The 27,036-nt window shown below is 41.2% G+C and overlaps 1 protein-coding gene across 6 annotated transcripts in view; it reads right to left on the bottom strand.

The window, feature by feature from the left end:
• CUNH4orf19 (chromosome unknown C4orf19 homolog) overlaps positions 1 to 27,036 on the bottom strand; it is an 83,470-nt gene that overhangs the window by 20,997 nt on the left and 35,437 nt on the right. For 3 of the 6 annotated variants that reach the window (XM_054582026.1, XM_054582029.1, XM_054582030.1), the window contains exon 2: positions 1,197 to 1,243. The gene's annotated coding sequence lies outside the window, so the exon portion shown is untranslated. Of the gene's footprint in view, positions 1 to 1,196; positions 1,244 to 4,270; positions 4,473 to 19,977; positions 20,034 to 20,154; positions 20,265 to 27,036 lie in introns of those variants that run through there. The other 3 variants (XM_054582028.1, XM_054582027.1, XM_054582031.1) reach the window with 3 other exon arrangements.

The following is a 27,036-nucleotide window of genomic DNA, read 5'->3' as shown; positions in this document are numbered from 1 at the left end:
ACCTACGGACTACGGTAAAGGTCCGTAAGTGTGGATTCTTACGCTGTCCCAGGTTGAGGTAAAGGACCACAAGGTCTACATTAAATAGGCAGGGCAGTCTGCTGAGAGTTAGGCTAAGGGATCAGGGGGAAAACTTGGGGACTGGTGGTCCTAACTAGATTTACAAAAAGCCAGTGACCTGTGTTCTTGAGTATGAGAAATTTGGAGAGTTCAAAGACAATGTTTTCACACTGGTACATTAAAGTTCATGGTTAATGACATGGCCCAGGATGTGGTCGGGGAGGGAATTAAAATGTAGTGTAAGTGAGGATAACTCAAGTACAGCAAGTCAAGAAGGCTCTGAGCCTACAGTGCTGAATGATCGAGAACAGCTGGAAAGTTCCCAGATGACAACAGCAAGTAAGGGAAAGGACAGAGTATGCAGATGGCATGAGCCTCAAAGGTAGGTACTCTTTTTTTTTTTTTTTTTTTTTTTTGCACCCAGGAGGCAGCTTGACCATCCAGAATTTGCAAAGGGGAACAAGGACAATGTACATACTACTTCCAGGATTAGAGTAGGGAGAACAGGCTGGTTCCACCAGAGTAAGATACACAAGAGACCATGCCCCGTGTCTTGCGGAAGGTGGACATGGTAAGGGAGGTGGGGAGAAGACCCAGAGAGAAAGAAAAGCAAGGAAGGCCTGTGATCCTAGGGCCTGGTTCCTAAATTTGGGAGTGTATCAGAGTATCCTGGAGGACTGGGTGCCACCCCCAGATTTCTGACTGAGCAGGTCTGGGGTGGGGCCCCAGAATCTGCATTTCTAACATGTTCCCAGGCGAGGCTGATGCTGTTGGTCTTAGGACCATATTTGAAGAATCACTGTTTGGGAGAGACAGTCTTTACTGGAGAAACCGCGCACTGTCTGGGGAGACAGACTAACAGGAAGCCTTTCAGGGTGAAGATTTAGTTGGGTCACACCTCATCTCATCTGCGTGAGAAGTAAATCCCCAAACGACAAAAGTAAAAAGGAAATAGAGTTCTACTTAAAACTGAATGCACCAGAAAGAAACAGACTTTGGGACGGCGCTGTCTACTGGTTTTAATGTTTTAGGTAATACAAATTGTAGTGAGAGACCGAGTAATAGAAAATTTAATAGAAAGTAGAAAGAATAGACTTTTCCCCACTGCATTAAAAAAAGAAAAGAAAATAGCTTACCTGTTGTGGAGATTGTCCATTGGGTTTCTCTAGAAGTTTAACTTTTCCTGTAACAACAAAAAAGTGGAACATTAAGGTCTGTGAGTTGTCTCCGTGTCACAGCCAAGTTGCCTCAACAAAGTGACAGCGGAGAGCCCTGCCTTAGAGGCGCCGGCAGCGGCACGGGATGGACGGGGGGCCTGGCCCAGCACAGTCAGCACAGGCGGACAGGCTCTTTGAAATTCGCCAGGCCTTGGTTTGCAGCCCAGCTCCTGACACTCGTCATTGTATTAACAATTTACCCAAATTTCAGTGTTTCTTCTATAAAATAAGATTGCAGGGAGACTTAAATGGCACAACATGTGAGCTGTTTATCGCATGCTGGGCATGTTGGAATTGTTCAATAACCAAAAGCTATTGCTCTTTATTACTGTTGACAAACATTACTTGACAGTATGTCTCTTCTCTGATGGGTAATGTTTCAATTAAGCAGCAAGAAATTCATGGCATTTATTTGCTTCTTGGAAGCATATCAGACAAAGTTTCAATGAACACATGTATAATATTTCAACAAAATACATGATTTAGAAAATAGCTTTGCATTATAATGACAATGATATATAGAATTTGAATGTAAAGCAAATGTTTAGATTTTTACCAACTTCTCTGCAATCCTTAGAATAATTTACTACTGCTCTGGATGGGTGGCTCAGTTGGTTGGAGCACTGACCCATATACCAAAAGGCTGCAGGTTCGATACCTGGTCAGGGCACATACCTAGGTTGTGGGTTCGATCCTTGGTTAGGGGTACATATGGGAGGCAACAGACCAATGTTTCTCTCTCTCAAAAAAATAATTCACTATCTATAAACATAAATTTTTCGAACATTGCTCTTATCCTACAGGCCCCTCTCCTGTTAAGGAGCCTTAAGTAGCTCTGCATTGTCTAGCAATCTTTAGTGAACTCAGCTAAGCATTCAAGGCCTTTCATGACATGGCACCAGTGGCCTTCCAAGATTATCTCTGAAACTCCTTGAGCCACTCCTATTTCTAGCCAATCTCAACTTTTCATTCTTTTCTAAACATGCGTATATTTTTATATTTCTATTATTTTTCCCAGTTGGCTTGCCTTTATGCCTATTGATATTTTGCAAAATTCTACTGATTCTTCAAAACTTATTTCACATGCCACCTCCTTCATGAAGATTTTTAAATGATCCCAACTAAAAGTAATTATTCTTTTCCTTTCTATAGGATCTTCCACCTCTTGGATGGCTCCACTCACTTTATGCCTTGGATGATGGTAATTCATTTATATGCCATCCCCTCCATTAGGCTGTAATTCCTTAGAAGGGAAAGGTCATGGCTTCAACATTGTTTATCTACATGCAATAGTTTTTCACATGGTGACTTGCATTTAGGTGATATATTGCATGTCTTTAAAAAATCTGACTTAAGAATATCATTCACAACTTTAAGATGCCTAATGCAAATGTATAATATTATAAAACAACAATAAACATATTTTACCAAATCCAAGATGCACATGTATTCATTTACCTTCTTACGTCTCTGAAATTGGAGTGTGTCTTACAACCACTAGTACATCATGGTTAAATTGGCAGCACTGTTTTCTACTTTTTTTTTTTTTTTGGTACGTAAATAGATGGTACATGTTATAATTGATGACATCGAATATTTAATGAAATATGGTATTTCATTTCTATATTATAGTTGTAGCTCAGAAATACATTATGCATAACTGTTATTAAAAATATTCTATGTTGCCCTGGTTGTTCTGGCTCAGTGGAGTGTGAGCCTGCAAACCAGAGGGTCTTCAGTTTGCTTCCCAGTCAGGGCACATGCCTGGCTTGCAGGCTGGGTCCCCAGTAGGGGACACTTGAGAGGCAACTGATCCAAGTATCTCTCATGCATCAATGTTTCTCTCTCTCCTTTCCTGTCTCTGTAGAAATGAAGGGATAAAATCTTTAAAAAATCCTGTGTTGAGTGAGTGTCTATCATGGGTATGATTATACAAGAGAAGTGCAAGACATGACCTGTTTACCTAAGAACTTCCTCAAGTGAAAATTAATAATATCCAAAAATAGGGTAGGAATTTTACAAGCTTTAAGCCCTATAAAGATCACGTATCAAAGTAAAGTCAATAACCATAAGAAAGATGCTTCAAAGATATTGTATTTTTTCCTAAGGTGACTTTTTGAAATAATACATTCTTTCCAAAGTAAATAGTTTCGACACACTTGTTTTGCTGGTGCCTCAGGTACAGACTAATTTGTTGGGTGGTCAGCACCAGCATTACACTGGGTTGTACATATTGAGGACCCAGCGACTGGTACAGCTCATCAGTGCTAAGCATCACGGGAGCTTGGGAGAAAAAGCAATCCCAGTGGGGTGGGGCTGCCAGGAATGAGTTTATGGAAAAAATGGGGAAAAAAATGAGAGACGGGTAGACCTTAGTTAGGAAAAGAAGACAGTTTTAGTAAAAGCACAAGGGTCATACAAAATATGACTTGTACAAAAAGACAGTAGAGGGACCCATGCTGTAGCTTTTGGGGACGGATATGGCATACGTGACCAGGTACTTGGCTCTTGAAAATAGGCCTAGAAGACCAAACATGATAAGACTGGCAAAGAGAGTAGGTTCTCGAGCAGTGAATGACACAATGGTGGCAATATATTGGAAAGCCTCACCCGCTAGCAGTAAGCAGGGACAATTAAAAGGGTTAGGTACAGAGAGACTTGCGAAGGTTAATATTTTGCATTCGGTGACAAGACGGAAAGAGCCTGGTGTGTGGTGGCATCAGAGGGAATCCAGAGGAAAAAGCAAATGTGGAAATCTAGTTTTTCAAGCTTCCATTGATTTTCGAGTTAAATATTGCTTTCTGCTGTTCCTGGTTCCTCTTAGCACACTGGTTTGGATATTTATTATATAGAGTGTCCTGGAGAAATTTTGTTGCCTCACGGCTTGTCTCCCTATGTGTGAAATGACCGTGGTAAGAGTGCCTTTTTCAGAGAGTAGTTGGGATTCAGTGAAAGAGCACAGGAGAGTAGTGAGCACAGTGGTTGGTACAAACCGTGCTCTCAACAGGGGCAGCCATGATTTTTTCATTCACTGTCATTGTTGTCATTGTCATTATCACCATCATCTCTTCGTCAGATCATCATCACTATCATATCATCGTCATCATCATCACCTCCTAGCCAGCTTTCTTCTTTTCCCTGCCACGGTACTGCAAGTTCCTTGATTCCAAAGATCGCCTCTCATTATCGTTGTTTCTCCAAAAAAGAATACAAAGCAGGATTTTTGCTAATATGTACTGAATTTTAAGGGGGAAAATGCCAGGAATCCGAGAAAGTGCGAATCTGTGTGACAAAACAAAGTACTATTAAAATTATCCTAATTTTTGAGGCGGACAGGCAGGAAGAATGGTGATTCCCTAAGCTGGGAAGCTGGAGGGAGAACCACATGCAGTATCTGAGAGACCCAGAGCTCAGCACTTAGCGCACTGAGGCGATGCGAGGGATGGCGGGATGAAAGAGAAAGGGTGCAGGCAGGACAAACGGAGCAAGCCGCCTTCCATTAAAAGGGTAAATGGGCGCACGCTTACAGAGAGAACAAAAGGGGAGATGCTGTAAAACAGAAAGTCCATGACTGTGAAGTAACTGATCTAGTAAATCAGCCATGTTGATAACCAAAAACTAGCTCAATACAGACTATAGAAACCTTAAGGCATTTTCAAGGTAGGAATGAAGAGGGGAGGGATAAAATCAGGATGATTTGGAAGGTGTTTAAGAAGCAGTTACTTCCTAAATACCTTTCAGCACTCCAGGCTCCAGGGTGGCTTCCACTGTCCACCTCAGCCAAAGGATGTTAAGTACAGTGTCTGGAAAGGGTTTTTGGACCAGGAATACCACCGGGAACAGCCAGCTGAGGGAAGGGGTTCTGAACCCAGAGCCAGGTGATGGCGTGTATGTGTGAATATGAAATGCTGAGACCTGCTGCCGAAAAGAACCAAGGCAATTAAGAAAAATTAGAGAACAGCAACAAAAAAGCTCTTGGAAATGAAAACAAGACCGCAAAAATGAATATTTAAATAGAGAACCCAGAGGAAACGGTGAGGTAATCTCATATAAAGTAACAAAAGAGATAAAGACATAGAAGATCAACTAGAAAAGACAAAAAAAAAATGTTAGAGGACCATCCAGGAGTTCCAATATGCATAACACAAGAGTTCCATAAAAAGAGAACAAACAAAAGGTGGGGAGAACTTTGTCAACAAAACAATTTGAGAAAATTCCACATAACTGAAGGGCACAGTTTTTAGATGAAGGCACTCACCAAGTAACCAACTCAATGGATAAAAATAGACTCAACGTCAAGATACATCATTGTGATATTTCAGTTGTAAGTATAGAACACTGAACAAATTTTAAAAAGGGCCATTTGTTACCTTCAGAGAAAAATGAAGATCTTACAGGCTACCAGAAGACAGCAAAAACAAAAATGCAATGTCAGATTATATGCAAACAAAGAGGAGGGGATCAGAATTGTCTGGAACTTCTTACACACACAAAGCAATATAAACCCAGCCAAACTACCAATTCAGTGAGAGAGTAGGCTAAAGGTATTTTCAGATATAAAGCATTCACCATCTATATATCTTCCCCTCCTGGGAAGGAGGCTAGTTGAAGATGTAACAACCAAATGAGGGAGGAACTCAGGAGGAGGAGTCAAAGGATAAAGGAAATTGAGCATTAAACACAAGAGAGACCCCAAAGTGTCCCCCAGGATGATGGTGGCCAGAGATTTCAGAACGTCAGCAGTGTGCACCAAAAGAGGACGCCATGTTCAGACTGGAGAAGGCAAGAAGGCTCTGGGCAGCTGCATTGTAAGAGATGAAATTGGTAGAATAACTGAAATGTCCTGAAGAGAAAGATATATACAATAAGGAGAGAATTTGGGTTTGAATCACTGGTAAGTATGCGGAACACTGAACAAATGAAAAAAAGAACCATTTATTATCTTCAGAGAAAAAGCTGTGCAAGACAAGAAATAATTTTCTACCTGTCTTCCCCGTGAATAGCATTTCCATAGTTATAATAAATACAGACATTCGTCTAACTAACACTGGAGGTGGGACGTTCAGTTGGGAGTGGGAACATTCCTTACGTGTGGCGGGGCGGGGGACAGAAGCTGAATCATTGTCTGTAGTAGGCGATGATGTCAAAAAATGAAAAAAAAATCAAGAAATAGCAAGAAGCATTCATTTAGAGAAGTAATATTTAGAGGCAAATAACCGAAACAAGCAGCTACAAAGCGATTTCCTTTGAGGAAAGAAAAAGGTGCTCATGAGAGATTGGTCTGAGCTTCACCTGAAGATTTGGGAATCAATCTAGTCATAAATAGCAAAGTCCTGAGAAAAGCGAAACTAGATAATAGGAAGCCGAAACAATAGTGCTTTTGAAAACGTCAACTCACATCCATTTAATCTACGTTAACTGCTCACTTTCTATTACCGGGGGCCAGGCCATGTGCTCATAAATGATTACAACAGGATGAGTAAGACATATAAAGTTTACAACCAAGCGAGGTAGGCAAAACATAAATAAATAATTATGATCCAGTGATATAAATGAGTTTATAGGCAAAGCATTATGAAAATGTGGGTACCAGCAACCTTTCAGGGATCTCTAGAGCTGTGCCATCCAATATGTTAACTACTAGCCGACTAGCCACATGTGGCTATTTAAATTTAAATTACTTAAAATTAAATACATTGAGTTCTCTGTCACAGGAGCCAGCTCCATTTCAAATGCCCCAAGGCCACGCGTGCCTAGTGGCTCCGGTATTGGACAGCATAGGACTAGGGCATTTTCCTGACTGCAGAGAGTTCTATTGGATAGTGCTGGTCCAGAGGCTCTTTAAATTTTTTTTTAAATTTCATTTTTTAATTAGAGTTTACATGCAGTGTTATTTTTGTATTAGTTTCAGATATAGAGCAATCATGTACTTTACAAAGCATTCCCCTGATATTTCCAGTACCCACCTGGCACTGCACACAGTTACTACAATGTTATTGACTACATTCCCTATGCTGTGCTTCCCACCCCCGTAACTATTTTGTAACTACCAATCTGTACTTCTCAATCCCTTCACCTTTTTCAACCAGCCCCCCGTAGAGGTTCTTACATGGTGATTTTTTTTTTACAGCGTATTCAAGTACATTAAAGCCCTGAGGGGATCACATTCCTTGGGTCTATTAGTAAATAGAGCCTTACAGAGCTTGATATTTAACCAGCTAAGTTATCTGTACAAGGAATGCAATTTTTACTCTGCTAGAAATTTAGTTTTCCAGCAGAGCTACCCCTGGAGCTAGGAAGGGGATTTCCTGCATCCCCCAATTCTGTTCGGCCACCCACAGAAGTTGGGGGTACACGCTGCTGGTGACCAGAAATCTGTGAGTCTTTGGCAAAGCAGGCGCGCATAGTGGAAAGAGGGGAGTGTGCTGGAGAATTCAGAAATGCCTGAGTTTGAAATGTTTGCTCCATTATTTGTTGGCTGTGTGGCCTCGAGCAAATCTCTGAACCTCTCTGAGCCCTTGTGTTTATAGTTGTGAAGTGTATTGGTAACGCGTGAATCAGGATATGCAGAGGGTAGAAGCACTAAATGGCAGCTGCCATTCTTCTCACTGTTCTTAATCTCCAACATTCAAGAAATGGCTGGTGAAGAGGTCCTCCCCTACCACCCCCGCCCTGCCGTTGTGAGAGCTGGCTCTTCTCTTTACGTCTGTTTTCTTAAAGGAGTTATCACTAACCAGCAACTTAAGGACCTATCATAGGGAGGGGAATTTCTGTTCAAAGAAAGGAAAGGAAGGGAGGAGGAGGGGAGGGCACTGGCATTTACTGCAGGGGCTCGGATGGGCCCGACCCCCTCGCAGGGACTGCATGTCCTTCTAGAAATCTCCCCAATGGCTAAGGAGAGTAGAAGGATGCAGGGAAGGTGGCTGGAGAGGAAGGTTTGTTAAAAAGAAAGCAGGGTGGGACATAAACCCATGGGGATGGGCTGGGTCAGGCGGGAAGGGCCTCTGAATGCCAAGCCCAGGGCCCGACTTGACGAGACTCCTAGTTCATAATCACAACTGGTGGCAACATGTAGGACACACTGGTGGGCAAAGAGTCGAAGCCAATGGAGAATTTAAGCCCGCCCATGACTTATCCTCAGACAGGTTTTTACTCAGAGTTTTTACCATAGCGTAGACAGTCTACCTCTGTTCCCTTCTTTAACCTCCATGAGAAGAAAAACAAAGTTTCTTTCCAAGTGGAGTTAAGTTCTAAATATGATAAGCCTGAGTTGGCACCAACACTGGTTGCAAGAATGAACTTTCCCTTGTAATTTGTAAATGCATGGAGGCTTGTTCTCGGGTTTTCTTTTATGGGTTTCCCCCACCCCCACCCCAGGCAGGGCCAATCTCTAAATAGAAAGAAAAGCCCTCCAGCTGGGCGCCTTTCTCCGAACGAGCTTTGCAAGCTCCGCAACATCTTCCTTGGAGACAGTTCAGCTGGGGGCCTTCCCTGTATTCCAGGAGGAATTCCTGCCGCACACAGGGCCCCTTTGTTGTCAGAGGTTATGAGAAGTTAACCGCTACTTCGCACGAGGAAATATCTTTTCCTTGTGTGAAGAAATGATCAAAGAGGAATGTCATTTAAACCAAGGAAAACAAAACCGTGATTTATATCTAAAATCTCTACAGAGAAAAAAAGATCCTAGTTACTTCAGTAAAGCACAGATATCTGCAGTATAGAGTGTAAAATTCACTCACTCTTGATGGATTTTCAAGTTTAGTCCTTAGTATATGCTAAATTCTGAGTCTTTTTTAAATGTAGAAAAACCTTTTTCTCTTTTGCATGTGCCCTGCTCACAAACATCTCTGATCTTTTCCAAGAGCTTAAAGGAAACTATTTCTTTCCATTAAAGACAATATATTATGTGTATTTGTATATATACATATTCATATATAATATCCATCTATAAAAACACATGTAATATACACACACATGCGCATAAACATATAAGCACGCCAACTTTGGGAAAAGGGGGTAAAAAAGGTCAGCCATCACCATAGCAACCTAACCTTGTGTTAGGTATTACTTTTTTTTCCAGGGTTTGTTTTAGTTTGTGTCCATCTACCTCCAAGTTTCACACAATAGACAAACAACTTCACATCCTGCTGTTTTCCACTTAATATGATGTCTCTAGCCTTTTCCATGACAACGAAAAGTGTCTGAAATGACCAATTTAAATGACCGCAAATTATGCCAAGAGAGACCCTCCTGCCAGTTAACTGGCCACTCTTCTCTGTAGCTTAACATTTCCTTGCATCTCCCAAGGTCAAAGTCTATGTGGCTGACTATAAACATGATGTCATTGTAACGTGTGTGATGCTGTTGGTTTTCCTTGCCTTTCTGTTTTTTTCATTTTCTTCTGACACGAAGTACAGGTGACCTGCAGGACCCAGCAGTCAGGGACCAGCCAGGAGGCTGTCCCTTCGTCACAAACCAGGAAACGCTGGATCCAGGAAGCATCACGCTATTCCCGTTCAGGACTCCAGGTAAAAGCAAGGAAAACCTGTCCCAGGCAGACGTCCTCATTTCCGGAACAGGTCCAGACCCCACACGAGGCACCACAGGGAATCCCACTTGAACTCTTGACTCCTAATGAGCTAGTCTGTCTCTGCAGCTTAAGCTCTTCCCAGGTGGAAGCAGCAAGGTGTCCCTTTCAGCAGCAGGGGCCCAGGGACAGTGGCTAACAACTGTCCTGTAAATCCAAAGGTGCTCCAATGCCCTTTGGAAGATTCCTTTACTGTGTATATACAGTAAATACTGTTTATATAGACCTTATTATGTCACAATTTTTTCACATAGGAAGCATAAGAGATTCACCTCAGATGTGCAAACTATCTTCGTTTACCAAGGGCAGGTGAGGGGCGGGGGAACAGGAGAGGACAGAGAGAGGCTGAACCCAGGGCCAAGTCACAGCTGCTGTGGTGCTATCCGCTCATTTATGCAGGGTCGTCTGGGGAGGGGACAGCCACAGACTGACCCCTCACTGGGCCCAGACAGGTGGTGTAGTTAGTTACCCGCAACAGATTTTCAAGACCAAAACCTGGGGCCCTAGATCTGATGCATGAGTGTGAGTGAGAGAGAGAGAGAGAGAGGGAGAGAGAGAGAGGGAGTGTGTGTGAGTGTGTGTGCGCGTGTGTGTGTTGGTAGTGATGGTACCTGACACTTGAACACCCATTACGTAATTGATACTATACACTCACTATTTCATTTACTTCCCAGCAACTCTGTGAGATAAGCATTACTAGTTCCATGAGTAAAGGGTAGAATGATGATTCAGAGTTTGAGCTTTTTCATTTACATCATGGAGTCTTCAAAATGAAAGGATTTACACAACTTTTTGTTGGGGTAGGCAGGGAATATGGGAATATGGGATACAGGAGGTTAATTAACCAGTGCTTCCCATCCACAAAGGGCCTCAAGTATAGACTCTTGACAAATATATGCCCAGAGCTATTCTGACAGGATTGGAAGAAGACAGTGGCCATTGCACCACTTTGAGCTTCAGCCCCATTTTTCCATAATAAATCACCCGCAGCTTCCTATGAACCAGCACTTTATCTTGAAGAGGAACATTTTGTCACCTTTATGCATGGGTACATTGCAATTTGCCCATGGAAGCATTTAAAATATTCTTCAGTTTTTATAATCCTGTTTTGTCATTATTTTAGTACTTTACTATACAGAAAGCCTCAAAAACAACAAAAATACAATCCAAGCCTCTTTCAACCTCTGAGAGACCTTTATCTGATACTGCAGTTTGCTCTAGACAAACAGGGCTGCACGTTCACAAGTGTCAGGCAAAAGGAAATAGGGACAGATTTCTGTGCAGTTTAAGGGAAATTCTTGAGGGGGAGGGGGGTCCACTGTCACATACCTTTTGCAGAGATGCCATTATTTGTGATTCTGTAAGTATTTACATCTTAAGGACCCTAAGAGCTGCTACCTTATGGATTACATCCTTTGCATGGGCAGGTAAGTAATCAATCACCTGTAGTTGTATTATGATGCCATTGGTCCTCCAACTCCTGGGCCTGCCCTTTGTCACGCAGGCAGGCAAAGTCCCTGCTGTCATGAGCCCATCACTCTCTGTCCAAAGCTGGCCATCATGCCCCACGTGACTGAGACCAGTGGTATTAATTAAAAGTAGGGACTTGAATACATTAATTCTGTTTTCCCTGGCTAAATTTTTCCCATTGTACAGTGAGATTTGTAATGTGTTCTGATACCGTGGTTAATCTATCAGTTTTAGCAGAGAGAGATGGGATAAATAAATGGCTATTAAACTGCTGTGAGTGAAGACCCAGCATTTGTGGGGTGGGAAGGCCCTAAAAAATACTATTCTAACCCACATGTATTAGAGATTGGGAACTGAAGTCCTGGGAGGCTAAGGGACTGCCAGGATTATTTTTGCTAAACTACACTGCTGTTCCTGTAGAGACCCAGAGCCTGGGCTAGGCTACCTTCTTTTGTAAATAAAGTTTTATTGGAACACAGCTTTGCCCATTCAGTTACATGTTGTTTGTGACTGCTTCCTGCTACCCAGTAGAGCTGAGTAGTTGCGACAGGCACTGTATGACCTGCAAGGCCTAAAATATTTACTGTCTAGCCCTCTGCAGAAAGTGCTGACACCAGCTCTAGAGGATAAACAAAGTGTGTGAGGAGATAGTAAGTCACGCCAGGGACCACGTGAGTGAATTCGGAAGCGGAACTTTCGAGGCCTGCCAACGTGCGCCCAAGTGTGCTTGGAAGCGGACTCTCTGGCTCCAAGCTCACCAACAGCTGCAGGCCTGGCCCACAGCTTGATTTTGACCTCACGAGAGACCGCGGGCCACGGGCACCCCATGACGCTGTGCTTGGGCTCCTGACCCAGAGAAATAGTAAGACAAGAAATGTTTGTTCTTTTAAACTGTTCAATTTAGTGCTATTTGTTACACAGCCACAGATAACTAAAACAATGGTGTCTTTTAGGCTGGCCTCTCCCCTCTCAAGGTGAGTGAAATTCTATCTCCCAGGTGAAAGCCCCACTGTGATCTGCTCTGTGGAGCCTTCAGGAACCCTGGTCCCAAATTCCAAATGGCCCCAACCATTTGGACGATCCCAGCCATCAAAGTACTGTACCCCCGGCTTACTCAGAGTCTATCCTACAACCATGTGGTCAATTACACAGATGTCTGTCTCCCCAGCTGATGTTTACTCAGTTTTGTGACCATAGAATCTCATTTAGTGCCTATTACTTGTCATGGAATACTAACAGTAAATATTATTGAGTACTTACATAGGTTAAGCATTTTATGTGCATTACCTCATTTAACCCTCTCAGAACAACCTTATGAGGTAAGTGGTACTTTTAAGCCCATTTAAAAGGACAGGAAAGAGAAGTTGGGGAACTTGCCTTATATCCTGTAGCCAGGAGGTGGTGGGGTCTAGACCCTGGGGCTGCCACACTCGACTGCCTGGGACCCCAAATCTGAGGACATGTGTGGCTTCTGTCTTGGCACTGCCACCCGCCACTGTGGACCTGGCAAAGTCACTCCTGCCAAGGAAACCAGCTTCCTTACCCATCAAGTGGTGGCAATGAGGCCCCTCTCCTACCTCTTAATTCCATCAATTTTAGCTGAATAAATAAAAGGACTTCCACCCATTTCTGGCTGTTCCACGCAGGAACATAAATTCCTTAAGAAGCTATTTAGTGTTCAACCAGTGTAGGTGCTCAGTAAATATTTGTTACCTGAGCCTAAACATCTGACCTCATACTCTTAGATTCAAAACAGTGGAGTCTGATTAAAGAACAGACTGACGGTTGCCAGAGGGCAGGGCGGCTGGGGCCCGGGTGAAAAGTGTGGAGGGAATGAGAAGCGCAAATTGGAAGTTACGAGATGGTCACGGGGACGTAAAATACAGTATAGAGAATATAGTTAATAATATTGTAAGTATGGGTGGTGCCAGATGGGTATTGGAAATACCGGGGGAACACTTTGTAAAGTATGATTGTTTGACCACTATGCTATATACCTGAAACTACTATGAAACAATATTGCATGTAAGCAAGTTGTAATTGAAAAATAAAATTAAAACAAACAGTAGAGTTCAAAGAATGGCTTCAGGGTTAAGAAGACACCTGGCTCTGGCCAAGGCCCCAGCTGTGGCCAAGCTGAACTCCTAGGACGTCCCCAGACGTGGGTTTTGTATATTCATTGTTGGGTATCCAGCCTCTAGGGAAAGTATTATCTATTTATTCCTATCCAACTGCAGCCAATGGCCTTGGATTTAAATTGTATGTTTCCTGGAGCAGCAACTTTCAAAAGTTATAAACAGCAAAAAGCTGCTGCTTCTGTATGGACTACCTGTCTCATCTTGCCTCTTTAAATGTCACTGAAAAAAAAAAAAGGAAAAAACAATTTTTCCCCTCTAAGCACAGAAAGATCCCAAGAGACTAAAAACTTCATCAGGGTTTCCTTTTAGCATCACTTCTGACAAGTGAGATAAAATAGACATCTCAAGAAAACAGACAACCTAGACAACCTGACATGTGCTTAATGTCAAAACCAGAAAAAAAAAAAAAATTCTGCCTAATCATCACCAGGAAAATGTGCCTTGTAAGTGATTCCCACCATTACTTGCCAATCCGTCCATTTTTCTCAGGGAACTGGACACTCTGCAGATGTGATTTGTCTCAATTAGGTTCAAACCTGAGACTAAAATAACTTTCCCAGTTATTATTTTCATCTCTTCCACTCAAGTACCCCTAATCCTACATAAGCGGTTTTCCAGAAAACGTTGAAAGGGCCCCTAGTTGCTTGCCTGCCTTCTTTCTTTCCTCCCTCCCTCCCTCCCTTCCCTCTCTCCCTTCTGTCATTCACTCATTCATTAATTTGACCATTATTTTTTTTCCATTAAAAAATATTAGATGTACACCAGAGTAAGATGGAAAGGAGGGCAGTTCTCAAAATTTTGTGTATTAAAATTTGCTCAGAGAAAGTAAAAAATTTGGTCATGGAAAGTTTGCTAATTTATAAGCTAAAATCAACAGAAAAGCCTCACCTTCTGCAGTGTGGAATGTAATGCGGAAACAGTGTTGTACAATAGAAAACAGTCCAAAACCAATTAAAGTAGAAGTAATGACTAAGCATATAAAAAAGTGCGTGACAATCCACAGATCAGAGTATTTCTAGAGAGTGGTACAGGGTAGAAGTAAAACAAAACCAGAAATTGATAAGCTCTTAACGTACTTTTTAATTCACTCAACTAAGAAAATATGAGACCAGTTTAAATTCCCAAATTTTCAATCCCTAATGTTTCCTTAGCTTGATATACTAACACATAAAGTGTATTAATTACTATTGTTTGGAGGGAAAAAATCCTACTGCTTAAGCCAGAGATAGCTGGAAATGTACTATATAACCTTCATTAGGAACAAAAAGGTACATGTACATATGGCAACAAAATGTATGGCATTTCAGGAGAAACTTATCTGTAACCTGCTTTTGGGTAGTTTAAAGACTTCTTGACAGTATTCTTTCTTGCTGGTGGACTAATAATACAGAAAATTCAACACCATTAGAAGTTGGCATGTTTTTTGATTTTCTTTTTTTAGACAGTGAGATAAGTATCTATGTTCGTATTTCAACTATATCCAAAAATGGTGCCAATGTTTTGGGTAAGGCATGGATTTGACTCTGCAGTTCTGGCAGGTGAAAAGTTTGCAGACAAGTCATACTTCACAGGCAGTGGTATGCTAGCAAATGTTTAGCACCTGGCTCTACAGAAACAAAAATGTTTATTGTTATAAATCAAGGATGTGTAGTACACAGTTTACAAATAAAAGTGAACAATACTTTCTTTTTATTATAAATTCCATTTTGACAAATTGATTTTCACAGGATGCTTTAACTGAGTTTTTAGAGACTTTTTTACCCATAGTCAATCTACAGTTGTAACTAATGAAACAAATATAGTTCTGACATGAATGTCAGTTGATATTTCATTTATATTAAGTAGTTAGATGAGAGTGAAACAATGAGCACAAATGTTGGAATTTCACTTGTTACTGACATGAGCACACTCTTTGCTGAAGTAGATAACAGTTTTTGAATACAGGGAGAAAAATTTCCTCAGGATGTTTTTTGTGTGTGTTATTCTCATGTCATGGCTAAAGACAGCAAACTTTTATTTAATTTTCATTAATGTTTTCTTCACCATATTCTTAAGTGTAGTCAAGCAACACAACATTTAGTTGAACCTGATTTATAGCATTTGCCAATTTCCGTGGTGTAAATGCTCCTGTCATGGCCAATTTCAAGCTTGTATTCTCAAGTCACTGAACGCAAAATTGAAAAGAGGTATTTCTACATTATACAGTATTTCTATCATACAGATACAACAAATGTCAAAAAAAAAACATAGAAAACTAAATAGGAAATAATGAGTTTTGAGTATTTATTAACTTTGTTTTTAATATACTTTGCTTATACTTTAATATACTAATATACTTATACTTTAATAGAATTTAATTTTTTAATATCACCTTGCAAAATTCCAAAAGTCCCTGGTCGGCCCTGGTGGGCTCCAGCACAAGGTTTCAGGGTTCTGAGTCTGAAGGGCAAATGCGTTTCCCAGACAATTTTCCCTTAGCCACACACCACTAACCTCCAATTAAGTGACCTTGTAGCCCAACTTCCCCTGTTATGAGTTAATCAGTTTCCAGGGGTGGGATGTCTGGCATCAAGTCCCAGTGGAGTGTTAACAGTTAGTGAGAAGAAAAAAATGACTTCAGCATAGTCATGTGACTTGGAGGCGATCCTGTTTCCTCGCCTGTAGAATAGGGCCAATACTTTTTCTAGGGCTGTCATAAGTTATAGACAATGTAGCAAAGCTTCTAGAATAACAGAATAATGCCTCAAATACAGCAGATGTGGAATAACTGTTTATCACTAAGATGATGGCAGAATTACTATGAAAGGTTCCTTTTTTGTATACATAGGGGTCAGTCAGATGAGATGCCTCCTCTCCAACAGAGAAGCAATTTTCCAATGTGACTAACTAAAGAGCATGTTCGAGAACAAGTTCAGTCACAGTCAGAATTCTTGAGTATATGGAAGATTGTTATCTGGCTTTCAAGGATCACTCTTTTCATCTCTTCTCAGGAAAGAAAGGAAAGAAAGAAAGAGAGAGAGAAAGAAAGAAAGAGAAAGAAAAGAAAAATAGAAGAAAGGAGGCAAATTTGTAACTGAAGTGTTTTAGCACTGACCCAAAAGGTAACCTCCAACAGTAAATATTTTTATGTCTGCATCATGGACTAGAATTTAGGAAGATTACTTTGCCACCTGTGAAATCGGCACAGACAATTTCAGGGAGCATTTTGTTTGGATAAAAGGCAAAATCTTTTAGAGTTTTTGATACTTTCAAAAATAAGTTGCCCTAGAATATTTATCATTACTTCTGGGATTCCAGGACCCTTTAAATCCTTTCTACACCATCTCTTTTAATTTTTTTTAAAGCACACATTAAAAAAAAAGAATGTTAGACTTCCGGCCAAGATGGATGCATAGGCAGATACACTTTGCCTCTGCACACAACCAAAAGGACAACAACAAATTTAAAAACAAAAAATAACCAGAACTGCCAGAAAGTCAAACTGTATGGCAGTCTGACAACCAAGGAGTTAAAGAAGACACATTCATCAGACCAGTAGGAGGGGCAGAGAAGGGCAGCCAGGGCGGAGAGCAAGGCAGCGGCTGGCCGACCAGGTGGTCCCACGTTTGTGTGCGGATAAATGGGGGAACAGCTGGGAAGCAAGACGGGCTGTGCAATCCAGCATTCCAGAGCAGGAAAAGAAAGCCTCAAAACCTCTGGCTGTAAAAATCTGTGGGGGTTGTGGCAGCAGGAGAAACTCTGAGCCTCACAGGAGAGTTTGTTGGAGAGACCCACAGGGTCCCAGAATGTACACAAGCCCACCCATCTGGGAATCAGCACCAGAAGGGCCCGTTTTGCTTGTGGGTAGCAGGGGAAGTGACTGAAAGCTGGCTGAGAGCTGAGCAAGCAGCCTTGTTATCACTTGGACCCCTCCCCGACAGACAGCATCACAACACAGTGACCTGGGTTACCCTGCCCTGGCGAATACTTAAGGCTCTACCCCTTCCAACGATTTCCAAAGCACATGAGCCAAAGAAATATGGCCCAAATGAAAGAACAGATCAAAGCTCTAAAAATCGAACTAAGCAAGAAACAGATAGCCAGCCTATCAGATGCAGAGTTTAAAACACTGGTAATCTGGATGTTCACTGAATTGGTTGAGTATGGTCGCAAAATGGAGGAAAAGGCAAAGGCCATGCAAACTGAAATAAAGAAAAATATACAGGGAACCAACAGCAAAGGGAAGGAAACCAGGACTCAAATCAACAATTGGCAGCAGAAGGAACGGATAAGCATTGAACCAGAACAGAATTAAGAAACGAGAATTCAAAAAACTGAGGAGAGACTTGGGAATCTCTGGGACAACTTTAAACGATCCAACATCCAAATCATAGTGGGGCCAGAAGGAGAAGAGGAAGAGTGAGAAATTGAAAACTTATTTGAAAAAATAACAAGGGAGAACTTCCCCAATCTGGAGAAGGAAATAGACTTCCAGGAGATCCAGGAAGCTCAGGGAGTCCCAAAGAAGTTGGACCCAAGGAAGGACACACCAAGGCAAATCATAATTATATTACCCAAGATTAAAGATGAGAATATTAAAAGCAGCAAGAGAAAATGAGACAGCTACCTACAAAGGACTTTCCATAAGACTGTCAGCTGATTTCTCAAAAGAAACCTTTCAGGCAAGAAAGGGCTGGAAAGAAGTATTCAAAGTCATGAAAGAAAAGGACCTACATCCAAGATTACTCTATCCAGCAAAGCTATCATTTAGAATAAAAGGGTAGATAAAGTGCTTCCCAGATAAAGTTAGGTTAAAGAAGTTCATCATCACCAAGTCTTTATTACATGAAATGTTAAAGGGACTTATCTAAGAAAAAGAAAAAGATCAAAACTATGAATAGTAAAATGACAACAAACTCACAACTATCAATAACTGAACCTAAACAAAAACAAAAACAAACTAAGCAAACAACTAGAACAGGAACAGAATCACACAAATGGAGATCACATGGAGGGTTATCAGCAGGGAAGGGGAGGGGGAGAATGAGGGGAAAGGTATAGGGAATAAGAAGCATAAATGGTAGGTGCAAAATAGACAGGGGGAGGTTAAGAATAGACTAGAAAATGGAGAAGCCAAAGAACTTATATGTACGACCCATGGACAGGAACTAAGGTGGGGGGGGTGCTGGGGGGGTGCAGGGCAGAGGGGAATAAAGGGAATACAAAAAATGGGACAACTGTAATAGCATAATCAATAAAATATACATAAAAATAAAAAATAAAAAGAACAATGTTAAACAATACAGAAAGGCTTACATTATTTTTTAATATGCAGAACAGGGGTCATCATACCTATCTCACAGGCTTAATGGTATTAAATGAACTAAAGAATTCAGCCCATGGACTGTGTCCAGCACGCTGTCGGGGTACACACCTAATGGCAGCTGTTGCACGCAGCACATTGCATTCTCCCCTCCTTTCAAATCAACCCAAGGTTAGCTGGGGGAGGGGCACAGAGAGAGAACACCAAGCGGAGGCCAGATTTCTCCTGTCTGCTAAATGATCAGGTAAACAGGCTGAATTGATCCATTTTCCCCTTTGGAGATTGTATTTTCCTCCAAAAATAAAAAAGAACCGCAGCTTGCTCATGGTAGTTATTAACTATATCAAATCTCTAGGAAGTCAGAGATTTTAAGACCTCACTTGTCCTTTTACTTTATATACATTTGTATATGCTATTCCTTATTCTGGATTTCAGGAACACCAAAGATTAATTGTCAAGCCATAGGCAATTTCGGCAAATAGTAAGCATTTCAAGTGCAGACGGTATAACAGAGCCATGAGGAGTCAGCCTAGCCTTATGTTGTAAGATATTTATAGCATCAATAATATGCAATTATATATCGCTAGGGAGAAAATAAAAGGGAGGAAATACATATGCATCTTAAAGCTAGAAATATTAAAAGAACTATCGGCTCTAAAGTACCTAGATCATCGTAAGTATATTTTTGTAGCACATTATAGAAGACAATTTGATGTGTTTCTGGGGAAAGCACAGAATTTAGCCTAGAAACATATGAAAATACAAGGACTTTAGGTAACACTGTTAAATTTAGTGTCATTCAAATCTGAGATTTGAGTTCTAGTTGCAATTCATGTTTCATAAAAACCCAAGCAAGATTTCTGGGCAGGAAACATCCTAAATTGAAAAAAATAACACAAAATATGATAAAGCAAATATGACTAGTTGTCACATTGAAAATCGCAAACCATGAACAGTAAACCAGGTTAGCTAACGTGAAGTTTTAAAAGTAATAATAAAGTGTGTGTGTGTATGTGTACACGCCTTTGAGCAAACTTACGCTGGAACAAAGCAGTTTTTCTCTCCTGGTGGAGTTTACGTAATATACACTAGGGCTAGAACTGTTCATAAGAACAGTTCCTTAAACTATAGTATTTTCAAATTTGAATACACATTGCTATAAAGGTCTGTCTGAGTTTGGAAAGGAATGCAAAGTAAACTTACAGTATCATCAGTCTTTCTAATTCAATCGCAAGTCCTTCCTCTCCTGGGCTATAGTGACTGGATTTCCTGCCTAGAAAATCCCTATGGTGAATCAATATGGGCTCCTTTCTCTCTCTCTCTGAAATTGCAGGAGGAACTAAGCTTTTTCTTTGTATTTTTTCTGAAGCATTTTCTTACCTCACCACAGGCTTGTGACGTCATCGGACCTACACTGGAGCTGTTCTGTTGGTTCTTCTTTCTTTTCCCCAAGGAGATGCCCCAAAAGCTTACATCCCAAGACCAAAATCCTAGCAGGTTCTCAGAACTTTACACAGTTGTGCAATGGTTAAAAACCAAACAGAAAGCCCAGCCCTGAGCCCTTCTGGCTGGGGTGTGGCTGCAGGCTGGCTGTGTGGCTGAGGGCTATTGCTTAACAAAACCAAACACTCAGCACTAACCGCTGACCAGGCACAGTGATTACATATTAAATAGAAGGAGCTGTATACCTTTCCTTACTGAGGAAGTGAATGGGAACCTGAAATCCCTTTAGTCAAAGCTCCTCAGGGTTCCACACTGCAGTGCTTTTCAGCTATTAGCATACAAGCACTACCTGGAGTAAAAACAAACCCACTGCTCACTTCCTAAAGTTGACGCTTAACATAATTAAAATTGGTGGAAATGGAAACACTCAATTTTAAACATTCTGAAATGAAGCAAATATCACTATTTATATTGGATTATTATGGTTCATACTCATGCTTATTTCCTGATGAAGCTTAGTACATGTTAGGAGCAAGGCTGTGAATTGACATAAAAAAAAAGAAATCCCCAACTATATAAAATGTATACCATTTCTATCACTCACTGCCAATTGCAATGAATCATTCCAAGTGAGCTATGCAGTTTTTTAATGTCATTAGTTCATTGAGGCATATTAGAAGTTCAAAGCAAATACAAAACTCTCAGGCCCAAATATTTTGTAAAAAATGGCTATAAATTTTAATAACTTAAAAGTATTTATTATACATCTCTATGTACCTACATATACCTAGCACTGTGCTAGCCATTATGGGAAAAGTTAAAAAGTAAATGACTCACTCTCTCCAAGAATGTTAATAATCTAATTAAAGAGCTAAATCCAACACACGAAGCAATTTGATGATGACTAAACATAAACACCATGGCCCTGGACTTCAGAGTGATGGCAGCTGTCAGCCTTCAGCTCAGCCCTGCTGCATCCACTCTCTGGGTTCGACTGGACGGGTTTCCTTTACTCTATAACTCACTTCATCATAAACAGCGTGACATACATGTTTAGTGTATGAAACTCCAGGAGTAGTCAGGAATTCATACTAGTGGTCAACTAGTATCTAGTTGGGATGATCATAAATCGAAGTGGTTACTGAATGCAACTGCGGCTTCACTGATTAATGTATAAATTAATGAATAGCATAAATGGGTTTTCACTGGTGAACTCAGTGGGCTATTAATCAGGAAAATAAATGTTAGAAATAGGCATGATTTGAGGGATTTGAGGTATGCAGATGGCTTCTCTGGCCTATAAGAACAGAGACTAAGAATCTATTGTGCACCCTCTCGGGCCTGACACATGAATCTGGATTCCTGTTTCTATGACCTGCCATTGGATTATGTGATTTCTGGTGCTTGACGCTGCCTATGAAAGTAACAGGAACCTGTGTGTGGAATATTGTCAGGTCTGGCTTAAGTGCCTTTTCTGTAGGGTGGTAGGAGAACTTAGAAAAATAGAGGATTGGAATTTCAAGTTTACAAAACATATTGATGTACTAATTTGTGCCTGCTTGCTAATACATGTGGATTAAAAATATATATGTGGAATATTTGGCCTGAAACTTGCTTTCATTATATCCTGGCAGGGATGACGTCGAGAAGGGCTAATTCTCATCCACCTCAAGCTTTCCTGGGCTACCGTTACCTACCCTTGATCCATTTTAGTTTGATATTTTACATGCTGGGAAGACCTATTTTAAGGTTAAGGGTAATCAGCCCTCACTAACTAGTTATGTGGCTGACCATAAATCCTCTAGGTTCCATTTTAGTTCCATTAAACGAGGATAACAACACTTACTCCCGGGGTCACTATAAAGATTGAAAACAATTAGTTGATAGCCCAGTTAGCTGCTCATTCACTATTAGCTTCCCTCCCCTGCATTACTTTTCCTATCGCAGAGGAAACATACAGACATTTGCAGAATTGAAAAGTGCAACCTCCTTCTATTTTCCATTTTAATTTCTTGGGACTGAACAAATGTTGGAGTTGTAAATTTGTTGCCTATATTACTCTGTCTTAAATCTGGATGTTGTGAATCATCAGAGGCTGGAATCTTTTACTTTCCCTTCCCGTTTCTAGCACCCAGAGTCCTTCCTCACTCTCTTCTGGAACCCCTTTTGCCCGTTCACACTTCTAGGACTCTCCATGGGCAATGACTGCTTTGCCTTCTCAATATCACCTGAGTCATTGCCTTAGATACACTAAGGGAGAGGATATCTATTTAACCTTCATTTTATAAAAACCATCTGACCAACAAACCAACCCTTCTTCACTAAGCAGTTCAAAAAAAAAAAAAAAAAGAGAGAGAGACACTACTGCAGAATGCTTATTAGCAAGTTCGGTAGCCAATGTTCCAGCTTGTCCCCAGTGATCCTTGCCTCCTGGTGTCACATCCTTGTGTTGCTAGTGCTCTTCGTACACTGTATCAGGGCTGGTCTGTGTGACTGCTAGAATATGGCAAAAGTCACAAAGTGTGACTGTCAAGGTTAGGTAAGGAAAAGCATTACAGCTTCTGTCATAGCCTCTTCAGTTTTTCACTCCGGAGGAAGCCAGGGGCCATGCCATGAGGACACTGAAGGGTAGGGAGTCCCATGGGGATGAACCACCTTGAGCTACTGTGAAGTGTATCCACCAGTCCCAACCCAGCCCCAGTGACTAAAGCCACAGCTGACTCCAGACTGCAACCTTGTGAGAGATCACAAGTCAGAAAGGCCCAAGGAGGCCACTCTCAAATTCCTGACTTGCAGGAAATGTCAGGTGATAAATGTTTACTGTGGTTTTAAACCACCTGAGTTTAGGGGGCAACTTGTTATGCAGCAATACGTAACTAATATGTCAAGAATGCATTTCCTGTTCTCAGCTGGCTTCCTGCTAGAGATAATCTAATACAGGCAAAGTCTTTTAAAGAAGGAGACCGCTTTTCACTCTACTTGTTACTCTTTGTCAGGGTCTCTTTTCGAGATGCATATGCTAATCTGGCTGTGAGGGAAACACTACTTGGCTGTGCCTCCCAAAATTCATGTAGAAGCCCTAATCGCCACTGTGATGGTATTTGGAGGTGAGGCATATGGGAGGTAAATGGGTTCAGATGAGGTCACGATGGGATGGATGCTCTTGTAAGAGGAAGAGATCCCGCTTGCTCTCTGGCTCTCTCCATGTGCCTGTACCAAGGTGGGCCCATGTGAGCACCTGCCCAGGGAGATGGCCCTCACTATGAACCAAAGTTGGAACCCCGGCCTCAGACCTTCGGTCTCCAGACCACGAGAAAGACATGTTTGTTGTTTTAACCACCCGGTCTGTGGTGCTTTGTTATAGAAGCCAGAACTAAGACAGAAGTATTTCATATATAATACACAAGAGTATTAATTTCTGTTTACTTAGGAGAAAAACACATGCAGCACATAACCCTTTTTAGTTTTTGCTATACACTGAGTGTTTGTTCCTCCTAAATGCAAATGTTCACACCAAAATCCCAATATTATGGTACTGGGTGGGGAGGGGCTTTGGGAGATGATTAGGTCATAAAGGGTAGAGCCCTCATGGATGGGATTAGTGCCCTTATAAAAGAGTTCCCAGAGAGCTCCCTTACCCCTTCCACCAAGTGAGAACACAGGGAAAAGAGAGATGTCTATGAATCAGGAAACTGGCTCCCACCAGAGACTGAATGCCTGTGTCTTCGTCTTAGACTTCTGAGCCTCCAAGACTGTGAGAAATAAACATGTGTTGTTTATCAGCCACCCAGTGCTGGGTATTCTGTTAGAGTAGCCCGAATGGACTAACATAGTCTTATAAGAAGATTGAGTGGCAATCTGTGATGACCCCAATAACTGCAAAGAATGGACGCATGTCCAGGTAGGCACACAAGGCTAAAGGTGTGTCAGCGAAGTCACCATTAGTGACTGTTTTATTGCACAAATAATATATGGTCACTGCAGAAGATTTAAGACATGCAGATGAGGCAAAAATGTAATGAATACCACTTGTGATTATGTACTTCTAGTCATTTTTTTTTTACTTAAAATTACATCATGAATATTTTCTATATTATGATGAGTAAGCTCTGTAGAATCTGCAACAGTGCCACAGACCAAGCAGATAAGCAATAAATATTTATTGATTAAGCCTAGAATGATCATTAAACTGATAGATGCTAAGAAGTGAGAGTTATGAAAAATTTCTCTTCACAGGTACATTATTTATTTTAATAAACAATGAAAAAAATCTCCTTTTGGAATCCACTCATCACTAATTAGAATGAATAGTTACATGTTCTTGGACCTCTGTGTGATAATATGTTGATAAGTCCACTTTTATTTAAATGTGTATTGGTAGACTACCAGATAAAGACAGTGGAATGAACATACTCATTAATTTTGGCCTGCTCCTGAATCTCATTAAAACTAAAGTAATTATATAAGCATATGTATACATATGCATATACATACATCTATATCTTTTAAAAAAATCTTTACCTGAGGATATATTTATTGATTTTAGAGAGAGAGGAAGGGAGAGAGAAAGAGAAACATCTGTGTGAGAGAGAAACATTGACTGGTTGCCTCTCATATGCACCAGTCCTCCTGACTGGGGACCGAACCCACAACCTTCCGGTTTCCAGGAACACGCTCAACCAACTGAACCAACTGAGCCAAATGGCCAGGGCAACATCTATATTTTTTCAACAACAGTAGTGACAGAAGTGACAATAACAGCATTTTGGAAGCAAGAAAGTGGGTGGATGGTGGCCACTCCCTCAGAGGGCCCGAGGAAACTGAACAAGAGGCTGAAGGTGGAACAGGTGAGTCCCACGTTTTACATGTAGGGCCCTCAAAAGGCGGCAGGCAGACTGGGGAACCGCTGCCCGAATGGTTGCGGGGTTGAACTGTGTGTAAGAAGCAGTTAACACCCACCTCCTTTCCCCTCCTGCAAGCAGCCGGTGACAGCACCTTCTCCACCTGAGCAGCAGCCTGAACGTTGACCCGCTGGTGAGGGCACGCCAGGGACACTGAATTAGGGGGAATACCAAGCGATATTGGGCACGAGGGGCTATATATACATAGGAGGAAGGTTAAGTGAAATGGACATGGCATACGAGGTTCTTCTTTTCGACTCCTCAACTCTACCTCCCAAATGCTGGCAGCCAGGCCCCTACCCTCCTGGGGCACCTGACCTACCCGCGGGGAGGGCCTGAGAGATCCCGACGCTGAAGTTCCCTAACAAGTGGCTCAGCCTGGTCATCACAAAAGTCACCATCCATGAGGGATCCCTCCTGCCACCAAGCTTGTGTTCAGAATTTCACTTTTTAGTTCCTTGCTCTTACATGTGAGAAGAACACCAATGCTACCCAATAGCCAAGGAAACCAAAAACAATCTGGAAGGATGAAGAACTATGAAGGAAAAAGAAAATGTCCAAAATTGTTATTAAAAACTCAGAGATAAGGGAAATACAAGATGTCTTGAAGCAAGAAAATGATGCTGTTAGAAAAAAAGGGCGTGTAGGGAACAAAAAAGACCTCTTAGAAATTAAAAACGTGACAGCATAAATAGAAACCTCAGAATCTATGTTGAATTGAAGAAATTAGAGCAAAAAGACAAAGAAATAAATCATAGGAAAGAAAAGCAGAAATAATTCAGAAATTTCAAGAAGATCAAGAAAACAGAACATCTAAGGAGAAGAAAATACTAATGAAATAACTGAAGAAAATTCATCAAAACTGGAAGATAGATTTTCTAGATTTAAAGAGCCCACTGAGTGCCCAGCACAATGGATTTAAAAGATGAGGTATATCACTGAAATTTCATATCACTAGGATAAAAAATATTTAATGAACTTCCAGAGAAGGAAATAAAGGATGGGAAATTGAAATGATGGTATACTTTCCAACAGTCATATTATGAATAAGTGCATAATGAAGTAGACAGTGTCTCCAAAATTCTGAAGAAAAAGCAAAGAAAAAAGTTTTGCATGAAGATGATTTCCAACATAGAACTTTCCATTTAATCCCTCTAACAATCAAGCCAGGAGGTGGGATACAGACATATTATTAGAGAGACAAATACATACTTAGATCATTTTTACCTCCCTGAACCTCTCCTTAAAAGCTACTGGAGCGTGTGGTCCATGAAAATGAGGGAATAAAACCAGAAAAAAGGAGACCTGCAGTCTAAGAAATAGGAGCACAATGCAAAAGGGAAGTGAAGGGATTCTTCCAGCTGGTGGTGACAGGAGGGGTCAGTGTGACCAGGCAGAGAGGGTGAGCAGGCCAGGAGTCTCTGAGAGAGGCTTCTGCAAAAGTATGAGGTTGATATCTTCGCTATAACACCTGGTAGGATTCTGACAGGATCCTGGAACATCCTGAGAGACTATTTAGACAGCTGGGAAATATTTCAATACTGGAAGAATGGCAAGTACATAAAACACACACACACACGAAAAGCAAACAGATACATAAGCAAGTAAAAAGAAAACTATTAACTCCAGGAATAAGTTGTGTTGGTTAAGAAATAAAGGGTTTAATATATACCCCATTTCTGAATAGCATATAGAGTCATAATAGTGTGAACCTTGAAGAGTTTTCTAACCAAAACTGAGATTTTAAGTACCTTGTGTGGATGAGGACTGACTGTGCGTGGTGTGAATGAGGAGAATAAAGAGCTCAGTCTCATCTTCCATAGGCGACCATCAATGTACAGTGTATGCCCCACACAAAAAACTCAGGAGGCGGCAATACTTACTTGCCATTAAGGTACATGGAGGTAAATGCTAGGCT

This window comes from Pteronotus mesoamericanus, unplaced genomic scaffold, assembly GCF_021234165.1.
Source record: "Pteronotus mesoamericanus isolate MK-2021 breed Mesoamerican mustached bat unplaced genomic scaffold, CSHL_Meso_final contig_68, whole genome shotgun sequence".
NCBI lineage: Eukaryota > Metazoa > Chordata > Mammalia > Chiroptera > Mormoopidae > Pteronotus > Pteronotus mesoamericanus.
The sequence above is the reverse complement of the archived record's forward strand: the minus strand, read 5'-3'. Positions and strand labels throughout refer to the sequence as shown.